We start from the raw sequence: 19,987 nt of genomic DNA, 5'->3' as shown, positions 1-19,987 counted from the left end.
ATGTGCAAGGTATGGGAAACCAATTGGTGGAGTCACAACTGCAAAAAAGGACCCAGATCAAAAAAATGCTAGTCTATCGCGATAGATTGAGAAAAAGTAGCAAATGGACAGATTTTGAGCTTTGGCTTATGGAGTGACCTTACATGCCATGAGAGCATACACCACACAAAATTTCAAGGCATTTGGACTTGTTCTCCTTCACCAACAACATCAATTTGAAGCAGCCAAAGTCGCACAATGGAAGAGCTTGTCTATCTGCTAACATTTTATCTTAACTAATCTTGGGATTAAGAAGGCTCATCTAGATGCATGCTTAAGTGGTAATCAATTTAGGAGATTAGTACTATGTTTGTGCATTAACTGATAATTGTGACGACAAGATCAATGGAGGCTTCTCCGAGAAAAAGAAAAGGCAAGAACCTGGCAACGGAAGGGGCAGTACCCTATGCACTTCTACCCAATTCTTTAAAGCCAACAGCCACCTGGATACCTGCAGATGTGCAACAGGCAGCGGCCTTTCAGATATATCAAGGTTCATATGTGGATGACAAAAGAAACTTAGTGGATATAGTGATGATTCCCAAGGAGGCAGAGAATTACTTGAAAAGATCACCGCAAAGGTCATGGCTCAAAAAAGTCGGCTTGTGGAACTTCGTATCACTACCACCAGTAGGGATAGATTTCAAGAGGGTACATCATCTAATAGAGACTATCCAAGAAGATGGAACTTGCAGAGTGGCAGGCATGGATAATGAAGTGATGGAGATCCAGATCACCAAAGAGATCATCAAAGAGGCATTGAAATTGTCAGATCAAGGAGCAAACATGAGAGAAAGAAGGAAAAACCTCACAGTTTACTTGCAAAAGTCCAAACTAACTTCTTTCGAACTCATATCAAACCCGAAAGTAAGAGAACTGACACAGATCTACAGTCAGTGTTTGTTGAGCTACAGCAAAAGGCCGCCAAGATACACTACACCGCACGGGAGCATCTCAACCACACTGACATGGGCTATGGGAATGACCCGTGAGTTCTATATAGATCACGCGTCATATCTATTTGAAGAAATGACAAAGCTAAGGCAGGACAGACCCAATTACATTGTAGGAGGAGAAGTCCTAACCAGAGTAATATACCATGCCATAGGCGCGGCAGATGAGTTGCCACCTGCCCCTCATCAGAACGACTGGCTGGTATTAAGGGAAAATAGCGAAGACAGATCACAAAGGAAAGTACCGGCATCTATTAACACCATTGGAGGACACAAGCTGGAAAGAGTGACAAGAAGTACACAAGAAAAGATGGAAGAAGAAAAAAGAACTGAAGAGGAAGATGCCCGACTAAAGAAGCGAAAAGCGGAAATGGAAAACAACACCAGGTTGCATAAGATAGCAAGAATGGAAAGGATGCTAGAAGGGTTTGCTCTAGAAAGATCTCTACGAGGCAATGTAGGCGCCACGTGGAAACCTTCTAGTAGCACTTTCACACTGAGAACGAAGAATAGAAACAACCCAGCTTTTGAGCTGGACTGGTTCGAGAGGTACATCCAAGAAAGAAATGTTAGGGATGAACCAGAATTGCTACTAGAAGAGGAGGATCTCCAAACTTTGAGAGATCAGCTGAGGCCAACTTCGCGGATCAGGAAAACACCGCCGCCATCTCCAAGGCCAGATACAAGTGAAAGGCAATCTAGCCCATCTGCTGAATCTACTTCGCATTCAGAAAACTCACATCGTGATAACAGAGTTCACACACCGCCAGTGAACAGGAAGAAGAGGAAGAAGGAAGAAGAAACAAATAGACACCCAAACACTGGAGCCATATCACAAAGTGATAAAGCAAGCAAAAGGAGATGATGCAGACTAAAGATAAAAGCTTCTTCCTCTCAAGAAATTGACCTGGAAGCTACTATAGATGAAGATTTGCAGTCAATGGCGACAATACTAAACCGAACAAGACTGCACAGTCAATGGTTAGCTGATCAGAACCGGTCCAACAAAATGAAGCTACAAAAAACTGATGAGGAAGTTCTGAGACTGCAAGAGCAAAGGAAGGACACTCTAAAGCTGATCAGCATCAGAGATGCTGAAATATTGGGACTCAAAGGCACAATAAATCTTCTCAAAGACAATTTACAGGAGTCGGAAGACTTCAATGCCATATGTGAAGATACAATAAACGTATTCCTTGAAGATGTCAGTGACAGAGACGAACACATCCAAAATTTGGAAAAGGAAAAGCAAGATGCGTTGGAGACCATCAAAAGTTTGCAAGTCGTCATCGATGACTTACAAATTGAAGTCAAAGATTTGAGAGCAGTAACAGATATCCAAGCAAGAGAAATCGAACGCGCTAAGAAGCAAAAAACGTCGCTACCAACAACACCAGTAGTCCACCCAGAAGAAGAAGTGGCTGCACTAAAGAGGGAGCTGGAGTTGGAAAGAAAACAACGTTTAATGATTGCTAAAAGTGCGCTTAGAGCAGAAGATCAACTACAAAGACAAATTTCAGACTTGCAAAGTGAACAACAACAAGGACTAGCTCCTGACAGTGAAATGGAAAGCATTGTTTCCAAATCACTCAGAGAAGAAAATGAAAACTTACACATCAGGTTAAAACAGTTAAAGGAATCTGCCGCTAAAAAAGAAATGGAATTTCAAGCTCTACAAATCAATAGTAGAACAATGGCCGCACAAATCGCAAGTCTACAAAGTGCAGGGCAGCACCAAGGACAGGTACGAGTGCACATGGAGCCAGCAACAACGAATTTGGCTGGACTCGCCGAAGTATATGGGGGTCAAGATGAGTACGAGGATGATTCAGATGAACAGGAGGCACCAGATATGCAGACGGATCAAACCGGCTCCAAAGACCAAGAGACAGAAGAAGATTCAGTCACGAAATTGGAAAAGCAGAGGCTGGCCGAGCAGATGGGAAAACAAACAGAAATGATATGGTACAAGGCTATGCAACTCGAAAAGGAGTTGCTACAAGGGCTTTCCAGATCGGGCAAAACAGCAGCAGAGCTACGGGAGGAATGGAATGCACCTATGTTACCCTATGCTCTGTTGAAGTACACATCAACGGTAGCTCGAAAAAGAAGAACAAGTGCCAATGTTTGAAGGAGAAGTACAGGATAGGGAACAGCAAAACAGAATAGTGGACAGCCAACCAAAGTGGAGGCGTCAATGGCTATTGGATCACCCTAATAACCTGATCCACTTAGTCAACGCACCGCCTGAGCTGAGGAATGACAGAACATTTTGCCCCACTCCCCGAACATACACCTACAGCCAACATAAAGCACTACAGAGCAGAAATACGACATGGCTGAATTATCCAGTAATGCCAGGGCCAGCAGAGGGAGAGAGAATATCCGGTTCTTACATGGTGAAAACCCTGCAGTGCGCCATAGCAGAATTCGGAGGCTCTCCTGACCTATCCTGCAAGATGCTATGTAAGATAGCTCGAATATTTTTGTCCTGTCTCACAGTCTTCTCAGAAAGCTGGACATCAGAGTATATGAATACTGAAAGAAGCATCTCAGAGTTGTCATATGATCTAAGTGGGCCACCGACAGAGCCAGTATTGTATGCCTATTTCAAACGGCTGATGTTTCTGCCAAGCTACCATCTCCAAACCTTTGAGGAAGCATTTTACACGGGCTTCTTCATGTACAAGTCAAAAAAATTTGGCCCATTAATGGAAAGTGAGTCTATGCACTATGATGCGTTTCTACATCAAATCACCCAAGAAAGGCGACAACGACAATGAAGACAAAGACGATCATGTCGTGGTAGACATGAATTAGGAGGGGGGGAGTGTTGGAGCCCTATTGGTCCAACTGTTGTAATGAGCCCATCTTGTAAAGCATATCAAATTCCATTTTTTATGTCAAAGACGTCTTATCATTTTGATCCATTCGTCTGGATTATGTAAATATTAGTCAATTAGTCAGGACTCAGATTTATTCCCACTTTGTAATCATGAGCAAGAGAACCCCATGTACATTTTTGAGCTAAGGTGACTAAAGTATAAAAGTCACCTTAGAACCATTTTTTGGATAACATTTTTTTGAATATTAATCATGTGTCGTACGAGTCTGAGGGTCTGAGAGAGAGAGAGTGAGTGTGTCTTATCCTCTTCGCTACGCGCTTCTCCCTCACCGGATTCACGACGCGACAACACCATCGCGGTAGTCTCTCCGAGAGCTATGCGCCCACGCTACGCATTCGCCGTTTCGAGTTGATCGCGATCGATTCTTCCTCGAGCTTGTTTTGCTTGTAAGTAGCACAAACGGTGTCTGTTTTCAATAATCAAGTGCTTCATGGAATGAGAAAGAGATTAGCTACACATAGATACTGATAAACTTAAGTTTCGCCCACTTTTGGATTATGACCTGTTGGTCTATCGTGACAGTATTCGATATAGCTAGGGTTCAAATCTGGTGACATTAGACTTATAGGTAAGTAGTCCTAGTGAGAGGATGATGCCTAGTAAGTTTGATGCGATTCCGAGTTCATTGGACGTGTAAACGGTGTTGTGAGCGTTTAGGGATAGAGTGGGTTGCATTCTACTAGGGTTAGTGATTGATGCATCATAAAAGTGCGTATGTGTAGATTGGTCTCAGCCTGACAAGCTAACGAGATTGCCTACGTGCACCTACGGGTTAGTCGTGTCATCGGATGATAAGTATGTTGTCTGTGTTGTGCTCGTGAGTATGAACAGGGGAATAGTTTTGCCCTAAAACAGAGACATAATACCAAGCTCTCATATAGCCTTAGACAAACCTCATAGTCAAGTTTGGTCCAAGTTGGAGTTGATTTGACTGGTGAATTCATCAGAACGGACATTAGGCTTCTGAAACAGATTTTTGATCAGTTGACCAGCTTATAGGTGTCCAAACCAAAAAGTGAGAACAACTATGAGCTCAGCACATTAAGGGAAAGCTACACTGCAAATTTTATTTGAAACAGAGCAAAAAGACATCCTACGTGTAGGATGTCTATAGGGTCATTTTAAGGACAATATTATAATGTGGACATACAAGGAGGTTCTAGTTGACTTAAGGGTTCCAAAACTTCTTTCAGAAGTGAAATTGGACTTTGTTTGACCTATTTACGGAGCAAAGATGAGAATTAAGACGTTACCTCTAGACTGACAAACACGTAGGTGGTGTACAGTTCAAGATTAGTGGACCTAATCAAGAACATCATAAGTATATAGATTACAGTAGTGGTTGGGATTAACACTCCAATTCTACCAATCATTACGAAGACCACCTCTAGCGGTTAAATTCTTTGATTCGATTGCCGAAATTAAACGCTTGTGTAGAGGTATATTCAACAGCAAAGCAAGAAGTTGTGCAGAAACTGATCCCTTGCCATATGAGTAGTCGGATTTGTGATAAATTTCATTGCTAAGTTTGATGAATTTAAGATCAGGAAGACACATTCCAAGAGACCAAAAAGTGGCATATGATCAGGGTAGCTTAGTATCCACTGAGGAGAGTGTGAGGAAGGTAGTGATACTGACACTTCATTAGACAAGTCCTTCTTCATGATGGGTATTCAACAGCCAGAGGCTTCTTTGGTGAAGGACCTGTTGGGAGAAGAGGGGGGAGATCGAACACTTAAATTATTCAACACAAGCTCCCAAACATCACCTTCAACCTGTCCACCTCTTCTTCCAATTTCCAAGCACACACACTCACACCTAGACTATGACACACACACACACAATAAACATAGAATTGACATAGACATGCTTGTAAGAGAGTGTAAGAGATGTGTAAAGGATGGAGACTAGATTAGAGAGTACACAGCAAAATAACCATAGCATAAGAGAGTAGAGAAGAGAATCTGCAAGAGAAAGGCCTAAATCTAGCCCCAAACTCCACGGCACCTCTCTTGTGGAGTTGGTATTTAATATATTACTTTGAGTTTAAGGTGCCAAAAAATTGAGGCCCCTCTTTTACAACCACTTTACTTTTGCAAATGAGTGAAGCTCATTAGTTCTTGCATGACCCATAAGGGGAGTTCCCACTACAACTATTTACAGGGCCATAGTGGCTTATTGCTAACCACTACAACAGGAGGGTGCCCAGTCTCGTAACATCCCTCCCAACAGGGATAGCAACTGTCCTCAGTTGCTCAATAGAGAAATCAACTGGACCGTGAGTGATGGAAAGTGTGGAGAAGGTCGGGAAAGTTGCGAAAAAACATTTCAAGCATCCATTTGGCATCCTCTCTAGGGTGGCCCTTGAAAGTCAAAAGGTAACGGTTATAAACCATTCGAGTGCGTGTAGTGGTGGTCTCATGGTCAACTATTTTTTCAGGGATGAGTTGCTCTTCTTGGTCTACAAGTGAAGGTGGGTCTTCATAAATGTGGTGTGTAGGTAGGGGTCCTCGGAATGGGCGTAAAAGGCTAATGTGAAAGGCATTGTGAATGTGCCAATGTGCAGGTAGTTCTAAACGGAAAGAAACATCATTAATGACAGCTGAAATTTTGAAAGGTCCATAAAAACGAGGAGCAAGCTTAACAAAAACGTTAGTATCAACACTTTTGATCCTTCGTTTTTTGATGCGAAGTAAAATATGATCACCTTCTTTGAATTGGTGTGCCTTGCGGTGCTTGTTAGCATGCTTGGTGTAAAGTTCTTGTGAGTGTTTAATGGCAGAATGCACACTTGCATAAATATCATGAAAGTCAGTAGTGAAATCATCGACAGCAGGCACAACATTAGAAAGACGTGAAGCAGGAGTAGGAAGAGAGTGACCATATACAATTTCAAATGGAGACTTACCCGTGGCAGTGTGAGTGGTGTTGTTGTATACAAATTGCAAAATATGTAGGTAATCATCCCATTTCTTAGGTTGAGAAGAAACATAAGCCTTTAACAAGTCAATAATAGTGCGGTTGGTGACTTCTGTTTGATCATTGGATTCAGAATGAAATGCAGAAGTGAAGTCAAGTGTAGTGCCAAGATTTTCAAACACAGTAGTCCAAAAAGCACTACAAAATTTTGAATCTCGATCAAAAATAATCACTTTAGGCAAACCATGATGTGGAAAAACAGTCTTAAGAAACAAAAGTGCAGCTTGATGTGCTGTGAGTGTTTGCTTACAAGGAATGAAATATGCTTGTTTAGAGAAACGGTCAATAATAGTCAATATCATGTCATGTTTGTGCATTGTGAGTGGGAAACCAGTAACAAAATCCATTGAAATATGTTCCCAAGGTCTTTCAGGAATGGGGAGAGGGTGTAAAAGTCTCAATTTCTTACCTGTAGCTGCTTTGATTTTTTGACAAATCAAACAAGTTGAAACATACTGTTTAACATCCATTCTCATAGTAGGCAAATAGAAATCACGACATAAATTTTGAAAAGTTGCAGCAAATCCTCTATGTCCAGCATAAGGTGGTTTGTGCAATTCTTCAATAATTAATGTACGAAAAGGTTTAGTCACACACAATTTTTGTTTGAAATAAAGGAAGTTTTCTTGAATAGTGTATTCGAGAAATGTGTGTACAGAATTATCAAGCATGTGCAACCATGTCGTTTTGAAGTCATCATCATGTGCATAAGTGTCAGACATGGTGTCAAATGAAGTTCCCGTAATGGTTGATAGATGATTAAGTGAGGGTCTTCTACTCAAAGCATCAGCTACAACGTTTTCTTTATCAGGTTGGTATTGAATGTTGGGCTAAAAACTTTGAATAAAAGCGGCCCACTTAATATGTCTATCATCTATTAAGGGCTGAGAAAGTAAATATTTGATACTTTGTTGATCAGTTTTAATGATCAAGTCAGTACCCATTACGTAGTGTTTCCAAATTTTCAATGTATGTACCACAGCAGTCAACTCTTTATCATAAGTACTGAACTTTGCTTCAGACGGTTTGAATTTACGACTTTCGAAAGCAATTGGATGGTTATCTTGCATAAGGACTGCACCGATACCTTTTCCACTAGCATCAGTGACTACCACAAAGAATGGTCTTTCAAAATCAGGCAATTGCAATACAGGTGCATTAGTCAAAGCATGTTTAAGTGCATTAAATGAGCTTTCTTGCAAATCAGTCCATTCATAAGGCGTGTTTTTCTTCGACAAGAGAGTCAATTAATGTGATTTGTAAGCAAAATTACGAACAAATTTCCTGTAATAGCTACAAAGATCGATAAAAGATCGTAGCTCATGCAAGTTTTTGGGTCTAGGCCATGATTGAATGGCTTCAATTTTCTTTGGATCGACATGTATTCCGTTACCCGATACAATGTGTCCCAAATATTCAATTTCAGATTGGAAAAATGAACTCTTTTCAGGATTCAAATACAAGTGATTTTGTGCAAGCAGATCAAATACACGTGTTAAATGTTGTTTATGCTCTTCTTTTGATTTACTGAATACCAAAATGTCATCAAAAAATACAATCACAAAATCTTGATGGTCAATGAAAATTCGATTGATCATGCGTGTAAATGTGGCTGGTGCATTTGTCAAACCAAATGGCATGACAAGAAATTCATAGTGTCCAGTTTGTTTTCTGAAAGCAGTTTTGTAGACATCATGTTCAAACATTTTGACTTGGTGATACCCTGATTTAAGGTCAATTTTGCTAAAGATGTTTGCCTCTTTCAGTTTGTCTAATAGATCATCCACTCTAGGAATAGGAAACCTATTCTTAATGGTAATCTTGTTTAGAGCCCTGAAGTCGATACACATACGAAAGGTTCCGTTTTCTTCTTGACAAGAAGTACTGGAGCTCCGTATGGTGAACTACTAGGTCGGATTAGGCCTCGATCAAGTAAATCAGTGATTTGAGTTTGTATTTCCCTGTGTGCGGTAGGATTTACACGATAAGGTGCTCTACAAGGAGGTTCACTACCCGGTATGATGTCAATTTTGTGGTCTTCTGGGCGTGATGGTGGAATTCCAGGTGGTAGATCATGCATGAAACAATCTTTAAATTGTGAGAGAAATTCATCGTTTGTGGAGTTACGTGAAGTGTCAGTTTCAGCAGAAATTTAATTTACCAATACTAGATATGTTTTCCCTTGTTTTCGAATTGCTCGTTTGGCTTGAGTGAGAGAGGAGTGGAAATTTTTGATATGCCAATGTTGCTTGGATGGAGAATTTTTTTTTATTATGAGTGAGAGACATTGTACGTGTTTTATAATTAATCAACGGGTCAAATTCATGACGAAATGACATTCCCAAAATCATATCAAGACCATGCAATGGTGCTACCAAAAATGTACGTGCTTGAGTGAACTCACTAATGCAAACTTCAACAGTGACTTGAGTTTTACAATTAAAACGTTGATTATTAAAAACAGTTTTGACCTTGTGAGGTGATGATATTTCAGAGAGTGATAGTTGTTGTGCCAATCGTGTGGAAATGAAATCATGGCTACTACCATCATCTAACAGAATTGTGACATTTTCACCCTTCACAGTGCCTTGCACTTTAAACAAAGTGTGAGGAGATATAGGAGTACCTGAGGATGGGTTGTCATCGTTATCATAATCAGGATCATATCCCTCACCGTAGTTAGCTTCCACTTCATTGTCATCGGGTGTAGCATCTTCGATGAGGTTAAGAGTAGCTCCGTTGGGGCGGTTGTTGTTGAAGGATTTTTTACTTGAATTTCTGCTGAATCCATTGGAATGGCCATTGGATTGACCATTGCCCTTAGCATGACCATTTGGGTACTTATCTGCATAGTGACCATACTGAAAGCATTTAAAACACTTCACCTTTTTGTGACCATTAGAATTTGGAGTAGAACGTTGGTTGAAAGAATTTTGGTTGCCTCGTTGCTGGGTGTTGTTGTTGTTGTTGCTCGTATGAGGTTGAGCAGTTGTAGGAGAATTGTCAAATCTACGTCTTTTGAAAAACGTACGGCTTTGGTGTTTGTTTCTGTCAAAGTTAGTAGAGAAAGGAGGTCTCTTGTTGCGGTTAGTGTTAGCAGGTTGATCAGTGTGAGAGGAATGTCCACCTTTCTTCTTTTCTGCATTGAGAGCCAAATTAATGGCCTTTGACAGAGAATCTGGTTCGAACATATCTACCTCAGCACTAATTTGTAGTGCCAAGCCTGATATGTACTTACGCTTCAATTTCCTGCGACTAACATGTTCAATAACTTGCAGTTGAATTGAACGGTTCCAAAAACGATCAGTGTAACCGTGTACATCTTCATTTCGACCCTGTTGAATTAAATCCCATTGACGTCGTGCTTTAGCTTTGTACTGTGTGGGCAAAAATTGAGGTAAAAACACTTTTTTGAATGCATTCCATGTGCGTGGTCTTCTACCGTGTTGTTTGGTTGCGTTCCACCACAATGCAGTGCGGCTAGTGAGATTATTTGATGCACACTTTACCATTTTATGCTCAGGAAAGTCTTCATCATGAAAATAGTCATCTAGTTGACTAACCCATGCTAGAACCGTGCTAGCATCTTTAGTGCCATCGAAATCCTTGAAAGTGAAGGCTTTTCTGCTGATTTTGTTTTTCTTGGGTGCCGGTGCAGATTCGGGGCGTGCAGAATGCAATAATTTATCTTCAAGTTCTTGCCTTTGCATGCGTTCATATGTGAGTGATTGTTGCAGATTTTGAAGTTGTTCCGCAATCGTGGGTGCCTGAGGAAGGTGTGCCATGATTGCGTGCTTTTTATGTTTTTCTCTTTTTTTTCTTTCAACTTTTTTAAAATTTTTTAAGAATAATACTTAAAAAGGGCTATTTGGTGATATTCACAGATGCAATATGCGGAATAAAAGAGTAAAATAAATAACAGAAATGTAATGTACTTAGCTGGGAAATAGCGGTGGCGTCCAATCCGGAATGGCGATGCGCTAGGAAATTGCCAGAAAAAGGGAGTGGTCCGATGGTGCATCAGCGAGCCAATCGAATTTTGTAGCACCCGATCTCCCGTATCCCAAAACGTAATTTTAGCTTTCACTGTAAAATTCGGTTCATAGAGTCGGCTATCTTTGGTGAGAGCGGAACTCTGGAAATTATAATGAAGAAAGTTGAAGCACCAAATGTTGTCGGATATGATCGGCGAGGAATGGACAGGCAATATCTCCCTTGAACAGCAAGAGAGAAAGCTTGTGCGGCCAATGGAGTCTGTGGGTTGGGTTTGGTGAAGACCGACCAAGCGAATTAGAGAAGGGTAAACAAATCCTTAATAAAAGCCAATTTGGTTCTTAAGTTGAAATGCCAATATGCCACAGAGAAATGGAAAGCCTTTGGAGGCTTATGTTAAAATAGAAATGAAGGTTAAAGTAGAATTGAAGGCTCGAGTGGGCCGTCGACCAATTTACCCAAAAGGCTTTTAAGCCACTCCTTTTAATCAAAAGGTATGTCCACTCACCAATATATCAAGGCAGCGTGCAGGTTCACAGAACGACAGAGGCTATTTGTTTTGGAGATGATGGTGAGTGAAGGGTGCCGTTTCGGTCCGCGTGCAAGGAGGCAATAATACTCACACAGCCCGGACGTCCGTGTTGATGGCAATTTCAAGCTTTTTTTAGCAGCTCGACAAGGATTTCTTTTTTGTGTAAGCAAGGATTCCCACGGAATTGTCTCGCCTTGTTCCTTCTCTTCGTTTACGCCTTCCGATGCCACTTCCCAATGACAAGCCGAATCGACGTGACTCAAATTTCCTTGCTTGCTTCGACTCTTGCTCTCTCTTTCCTTTAGCAAGCCATAATCCACCTTCTTGTTCCCAATTTCAACTTCGCTTCCAAAGTTGTAATTAAGAGTTCTGACTACTTTCAATTATGCGTCGGTTCACTTTCTCGTCCGTATCTTCATGTATACGCAAGCTTAGCTAGTGCTTAAATTTAACCGTTGAACATACCCGTTCTTGATCGTCTTGAAGCCGAAATTGAAAATTGATTGCCGATTAGTAGCTGATTTGTCGCCAATTAACGACCAAGCAAAATTTCGTTTGCAATTTCGATCGATTAATCTTTGAATTGCCACGAATCCTTGAATCTAAGAATTGCAAGTCGATGAATTGCAATTTTGAATTTTGTCGATTCGAGGAATCTCTTCTTAAGCTTGAAATCTGATGCCAATTTTTCCTTGAACCTGAAGCTCTGATACCACTGTTGGGAGAAGAGGGGGGGAGATCGACCGCTTAAATTATTCAACACAAGCTCCCAAACATCACCATCAACCTGTCCACCTCTTCTTCCAATTTCCAAGCACACACACTCACACCTAGACTATGACACACACACACACACAGTAAACATAGAATTGACATAGACATGCTTGTAAGAGAGTGTAAGAGATGTGTAAAGGATGGAAACTAGATTAGAGAGTACACAGCAAAATAACCATAGCATAAGAGAGTAGAGAAGAGAATCTGCAAGAGAAAGGCCTAAATCTAGCCCCAAACTCCACGGCACCTCTCTTGTGGAGTTGGTATTTAATATATTACTTTGAGTTTAAGGTGCCAAAAATTGAGGCCCCTCTTTTACAACCACTTTACTTTTGCAAATGAGTGAAGCTCATTAGTTCTTACATGACCCATAAGGGGAGTTCCCACTACAACTATTTACAGGGTCATAGTGGCTTATTGAAATGATGTTCTAAGATACTGTGCAAATATAAAGTGGCCAAGAGTAGTTGTCGTCGCCTCTTCATCAACTCCCCACATTCCACTCTACAAAATCATCATCAACTCAATTAGTAAAATAAATAGACATCACATAATTAACCATTACGCCAAGGTATCCCAATTGCAGTTAACCACTTCAACAGGAGGGTGCCCAGTCTTGTAACAGGACCAATGCTAGGAGGAAGTACCTCCCAAAACCCTTTGAACAAGGCCAAGTTCACTATAATCTTCTTAGAAGGAACAAACTCTCAGGGAGCCCTAGTTTATTTTGACTATCGGGGACGCAAGTGCATTTGTATAGAGTAACGGCCTTCTCAGAGACTGGAGATAATTCAAGTCTATGATGATGGAGATAGATTCCGAGATGAAAGGGGGAACCACTATCTGATAGTTAAGAACCCTGAGGATTATAATAGGTATGGAGATAATGTGAAAAAAGGAAAAATGGTCTCAGAAACTCAAGAGCCGCCTCCTAAAATTTATCGACCTGGAGCTCATTTTATGTATGATAAAAAAACAAACAGAGTCTCTACCTATAATGAGAATGTGGGAATTTACAAGCATGAGAGCGAGGGAGTAGTCTCTTATTTTCGATGCAAAGAACCCTACCCAAATGAATTAAGCAATGACAAGGTTCTTTACTTGTTCTCTTAGGAAATTGCTATGGGGAAGGATATCAGTTTTGTTGACAAGTACGGGTGAGAATAGAAGCGAATTCTGCCAAAGGAGGTAGATAAGGCAACAGTTCCAGAAACATCAACATATGCCCCCGAAGAAGTACCAAGGTCCACCTATACCCCTAGCAAGTCTACAAATCCATTTTCAGAAGAGTACGACGCAACATTACATTCTAAACGGTAGCAGACTTTCAAGTATCAGAACCAGCAGGCAACCCAGCCATCATTACAGACATGGCTTCAACAAAATGCAACATCCGAACAAGACCTAAACAGAGGTGGTTATCCAGCTGCATGAGGGCTAAGAGATTTACAAGAACCACCACTCCATTCACATTACCAAGGCGAGAGTAAGCCGAAAACTCAAGAGTCGGCAGAGCCCAGAAGACAACCCATAGAACGAGAACAAAGAGAACGAGTTCCGAGAGATGAACCACCTCTTGCAAGAACCGTCAGAAATTATGGCTTAGGAGCACCTCTGGGAGAGGAACCCTCCCACTACCGAAGGCCAGAAGAGGCATATCGAGGAGGACGAGGAGAACCAATTATGAGATTTGTAGAACATCGTAGAATTAGACCTTCTTAGGTGCAAAAATGGGTAAACAAGAAATACTCGGGAAACAAAGATCCTAGGGATCATGTAGCATCCTTCGTGTGTGTAATTGGAGCTGAAGAAGTTTTGGAATTTTCTACTCAATTTGTAGGGTTTGGACTTACCCTAGAAGAGGATGCAGCCACTTAGTTTGATTTTGTGGAGCGTAGAGATTTTGAGTCTATGGAGGAGGTTTTTGATGAGTTTATTGAGGAATTCTCACAAAGAGGGATAGCTCATAATACAGTCTCACAAATCCCTAAATTCAAACAGAAGTAAGGGAAATCTGTGCGAAAGGCAGCCCTACGACTAAAGAGATATGTGAAGTTCTGCCTGTGGAAGAACTACCAACCCAGTCTAGACTTATGCTTATATTTATTCAAGGACTGAGAAACGTAGATCTCCAAAAGAACTTACATATGAAGAGGAGCACAACGTTAAATGAGTTAATCAAGAAATCTCTTGACCTTGTAGACAATTGTGCGGTCTACAAGGAGGGTGAATTCAAGGATCTTGATGGCGATTCATCCTCACAACAAAGTGGAATCAAGTCCACTAAGTCAGCACAGAAAGGAGAAGTAGCTGTAAGCCACGAGCAGCTGGTGGAAGAAGTGCTAAAAAAAATTAATATGTATACCAAGCCTCCGGCTAAGCAGCCGAAGTGGTGTGCAATTGAACAAAAATGGACAAACCATGTGACGGAGGAATGTTATTATAACAAGGGATATGTGAGAGAGCGACCTTATGCTCCCCAAGCTCAAGTAGCATCTCCTCAAATCCCATCGATGCCTAGGTATCCAGCAGGTAGCCTACGAAGACCTGTAGGAGTTGAAAGACCACAACCAGTATTGGGGCAACAACCACACCTACCAGGAGTAAGACCGCTTAGCATAAGGTATGCACCGACGATAAACGAACCAGAAGAAAAGGCTTTGGTACCCATGCATGCATATTACGAAGATCCCAATGGATATGCAGAAAATCCTGTCTATTATCCACATGAAGAACCTAAGATGCAAGAACCTTGGAGCATGATTGGAAGTACGGGACCACCAACAGCTGCCCAGGCTACAGGAGAAGGAAGATAGAGCTTGGATGAATGAACACTGTTGTTCATAGCCAACGGAGGCATGGGTAGGCAGAGGCATGCTTACCAACAGAGAGGAGCTCAAGGAGCACCTCAATAGCCTAAGGTACCCTGCTACAAGTGTGGCGGAGATCATTAGCTAAGGGACTGTCCTCACGATGAAATCATTAGAGTCAATGCGTATTGCACCGAGTGTGGTATTACTCATTTGATTCATGATTGCCCTAAGAACTCGAGCAAAGGAGCAAAAACTACTTTAAACATGCTGGAAGCAGTGCCATCTAGTGGGGGGTCAGAAAATGAAACAGTAATACCTATTCAGGTAGTCACACGGGCACAAGCTCAAAGAAGGACAAACGAACCCATAATTGAAGAGCCAAAATCGATGCCCCTAGTGGTGCAGAAATGAAAAATCAACGAAGCACTTGGAAAGCTAGAAAGGCTAGTATGAAAGCCAAGAAGGAACGAGAGCAAACGGCTCTATCCGAGGAGCTAAAACACACAAAGGATAGATTGGAGCAATTAGAGGATCTAACTAGTTTAAGTTCACACACTGCTGCAACCATAGGGCCCAAGGAAATAGTGGAACCCAAAAGTGCAGGATTGGAAGGATTAGTACTGGTAGAAAAAGTAAATGAGCAGCTTGATGCACTTTTAAAAGCATACGAAGCCAGACTCAAAAACAACCAAAACCAAGAGCAAAGATGGATGACTTATCCATATGCGGAACTAGAAAAATAGAGGTTGGAAATGTGTCGGAAGATGATTGAAACAGCCCAATCCTTGATAGAAAATCCACCTAGTAAACCTGCAAGTTGGCACGAGGTGCCAGCTCCAACCCCCATCACACCAACTCTAGAGAAACAAGTAGACACAAAGGACGGACTCACAACTGCCTCAAAGGAGAAGCTAATGGGGTAAACTACCAACTAAATCACGCTGAGAAGGAGATCTTACCTCCCATTGAAGAATTTGAGGTAGGATCACAAATGAACTTTAATATGCATTCACAAGGGGGGGACCAGGGGTCAATTAGCTTGGGGCACTGCCAATCTGACTCGCTAAAAACTCTACCCTCTTACCTAGGGGAGTATGAAGCTAAGTCTGAAGTGAGAGCAATCCCATCTCAAAGACTTTCTCCCAACAGAGTAATGGATTCACAAGGGTTGATTGAGTTACTGTCCACCCCTGTGGCATGCACAATCACGTTAGCCGAACTCCTGAGGTTATGACCAAACATGTGGACCACCGTAGTCAAATGCTTAGAAAAATTTGGAGTGAAAGACCCTACCTCAAGGATTCAAGAAGGAATCAAAGAATTGGACAAGCCTCAACTGAACACTAGGCCTATACCTTGAAACAAGGTTGGAGAATATTGTGAGGGAGAAGATGGAAATACCACACTACCAGTAGAATTCCAGGGAGTAGTATGCAAGGCTATTCTCGACAATGGAGCGGGAGTCGCTATCGCCACAAAAGAAATATGAAAAAAATGGGGAAAACCGGCTTTGAGAGCAACAAGAATGAAATTACAACTGGCAGATGGGTTCATGGAAAAGCCTCTAGGACTTTTAGAAAAAGTAATTGTCACCTCTTGTGGAATCGAGTATGAGCATACATTTACAATAGTTGATTTTGGCAAAAAGAACAATTACGAGATCATCTTGGGAAGACCGTTCATGAGACAATTAAAGATGGTACAATATTGGGGTTATGACCACATATACCTCAGGCATGGGGAGACTACAACCAAAATATACCTGAAAGACCATAGTTACGAAGATGTGAACTAGACACCAGTGGAAGAGTTTTATTTGGCTACGTTGGCAGGGTCTGAACTCCCAGCATGGTTAGGGCAGAAAAAAGATCTATGGATGTGGAGCTTCACATTGTGGGAGCTTGAAAAGAGAGGAATGCATCTTAGAAAGAGACATTGAAGACAAATTATATTCCGAAACCTTTTCCCAAAGATGCATTAGAACCTATGGAATGGGAACACATACTAGCAACGTTGGACGTTGTGCCATTACAGATAGCCCAACGACAAAATTTTGTGATAAGGACGGCTATGATGTGCTACCCTGTTACATGGTAAACCTTGTACCATTAGGAGATAAGAATGTAGACTCACCAGAACAAGAAGAGTTTTATCACTCCTCTGAGCATCTGAAATTAAGTAACGATGCTGATAACGAGTATTCAGACAGCTCAAGCGAGAGTAGGGAAACAACCATAGATATCAAGTTTTATGATTTTGCAAATCAACACCCTAGGCGCCAGGAACGCTATAGAAAAAAAGAGCAGAAAACAAGATTAGAGAAAACCCAATGCCCAGGATAAAAGACAAAACGCACTATCTAATGCTAGTCAAGGTAGAGGATTGTATAAAAAACAAAATATCAGGGAGATTCTCAAGAGTTTGAGGGAAAAGGACACGTGAGGACATAAAACAAGCACGAAAAACTAAACGAAAACAAATTCAAGAAAAGCTCAACAATCAAAACGTGAAAAGACAAAAGATCCAGACTGGACCAAAATGGAGCGTAAAAAGAAATATCAAGAACTTAAACGGACGTTACGAGAGGTATGGATTACTGAGGTAGAAAGTGAAGGTAAGGAGGATTCAGAAAAAGAAAACATGGATGTACCGTCCCACTATCGAAAATTCACCGTCCAAAACAGGAAAATCGTAATGACACCACCAATAAGGGAAAGAATAAACCAGGAATCTTACGATGGGCTGAAAAATGCAAAACGAATTGACCTCGCTGCACCAGGCGAAGAGCCTCAACCTATCTATATAGCAACTGATTTAGGGCATGAAGAAGAAGAAATGCTAACACAGCTTCTCAAGAAGTATAAAGATATGTTTGGATGGTCTTACAAAGACCTCAAGGGAGTTGATCCATCGATATGCCAACATACAATTCCGTTAAACTCAGATGCCAAACCAAGAAAACAGTGTCCATACACATATAATGACACATTCACTAAACGAATCAAAGAAGAGATTAACAAGCTGAAGGATGTCGAATTCATCTATGAAATCGAGTATACAGATTGGGTGTCACCCATTGTGGTTGTCCCCAAAAAGAACGGAAAGTTGCGTGTGTGTGTGTGTGTGTGTGTGAACCTCAAAAAGGTAAACGCAGCAACAATAAGGGATAATTATCCCTTGCCAATCACAGAACGTGTGCTTGAGAAGGTAGCGAAAAAACAGGACTATTCATTTCTGGATGGATTTTCGGGGTACAACCAATTGGCAACTGCAATAGAGGATCAACACAAAACCGCATTTGCCATAGAATGGGGAATATATGCATATAGAGTTATGCCTTTTGGCCTAACCAATGCCCCAGCCACCTTCCAAAGGTTAATGACTCATGCATTCAAAGAATACCTAAGAATATTCTTAGAAATATATATGGATGATCTCTGTGTCCACTCTCTTATTCGGGAAGAACACATTGATCATTTACAAAAGGTATTTGAGAAGTGCAAAACATCTCGAATCTGTCTCAACCCGGAAAAGTGCATTTTTATGGTAAGACAAGGCCGCATCTTAGGACATATTGTCTCAAGAAATGGCATAACCATTGACCTAGACAAAATTTGAGTCATAGCAGACTTGCCCACGCCTACTAATGCCAAACAAGTACAATCTTTCATGGGACACTGCGGATATTATCGAAGATTCATATATATGTACATGGTCATTGCACGACCACTATATCGCTTAATAGTCAGTTTCGATTGGACTGAGGAGTGTGAAACTTCATTCAAAAAGCTTAAGGAAAACCTTGTATCAGCACCTGTACTTAAAGCACCAGATTGGGAAAATATATTCCATGTTCACATTGATGCCTCTGCATACGCTATTGGGAGTATTCTGGCTCAACTTGGAGAAGGAACCATGGATTTCCCAGTTTGTTATGCGAGCTGACAGCTAAATAGTGCAGAAAATAACTATACCACCACTGAAAGAGAGGGATTAGGAATGATATATGTTGTAAATAAATTTTGGCATTATCTCCTTGCAAACAAATTTGTGTTCTTCACAGATCACCAAGCTCTTCTGTATCTAGTAAATAAACCATGCAATACTGGGAGAATTGTACGCTGGTTTATTATATTGCTAGAGTTTGACTTCACAGTGGTAGTAAAAAAAGGTAGAACGCATCTACGAGTGGATCATCTTTCAAGGCTACAAAACGGGGAAGCTCCTGAAGGAGTCGATGATGACATACATGATGCTTATCTTTTCAATACTGAAATGATACCCAAATGGTCTCAGAAAATTGTTAGCATTCTTTCCTTTGGAGGTAGATTTGATAAAAAGGAAGAGGGATCCAAACAACAAACATTTCGACAAACAAAAAACTTTCACTTGGTTGCGGGACGACTATACCATCTAGGCTCGGACAAAATTCTACGATTATGCATAAATCCAGAGGAATTCGAGTGTTATCTTGAGGAAGCACACATCCAAGACTGTGCATTTCATTGTTCAACAATTAAAACACACCAAATATTGAAACATTTAGGAGTATATTGGCCAACTATGTATGATGACACACATACTTATGTTAACAAATGTATTATATGTAGTGCCAAACGACCAGTAGATCACGCGACATTGTTTCAGGTAACCATTGCACCTGCATGGAGTCAATATATCATTGATTTCTTAACAACAAGGACATTTCTTGAAAACATAACAAAAGCACGACAAAGGGCTATAGAGTTAGAGGCTCGAGACTTTAATTTAATTGAAAATCAACTCTACAAGCGAAGGAAGGACAATCAACTTAGAATCTGTGCAAGTGAAAGTGAATACCTGCTGATTCTAGAACACGCACATGGAGGAATAAGTGGAGGCCATTTTTCAGGCAATAAGATGGCAAAAATTATCTTAACCGCGGGGATATGGTGGCCTACATTGCACATGGATGCTGAGGAATTTGTAAAGCATTGTGACGCGTGTCAGCGCACTAAA

This window comes from Adiantum capillus-veneris, chromosome 27 (genome assembly GCF_014529385.1).
Source record: "Adiantum capillus-veneris isolate H3 chromosome 27, ASM1452938v2, whole genome shotgun sequence".
NCBI classification, from domain to species: Eukaryota; Viridiplantae; Streptophyta; class Polypodiopsida; order Polypodiales; family Pteridaceae; genus Adiantum; species Adiantum capillus-veneris.
The sequence above is the reverse complement of the archived record's forward strand: the minus strand, read 5'-3'. Positions refer to the sequence as shown.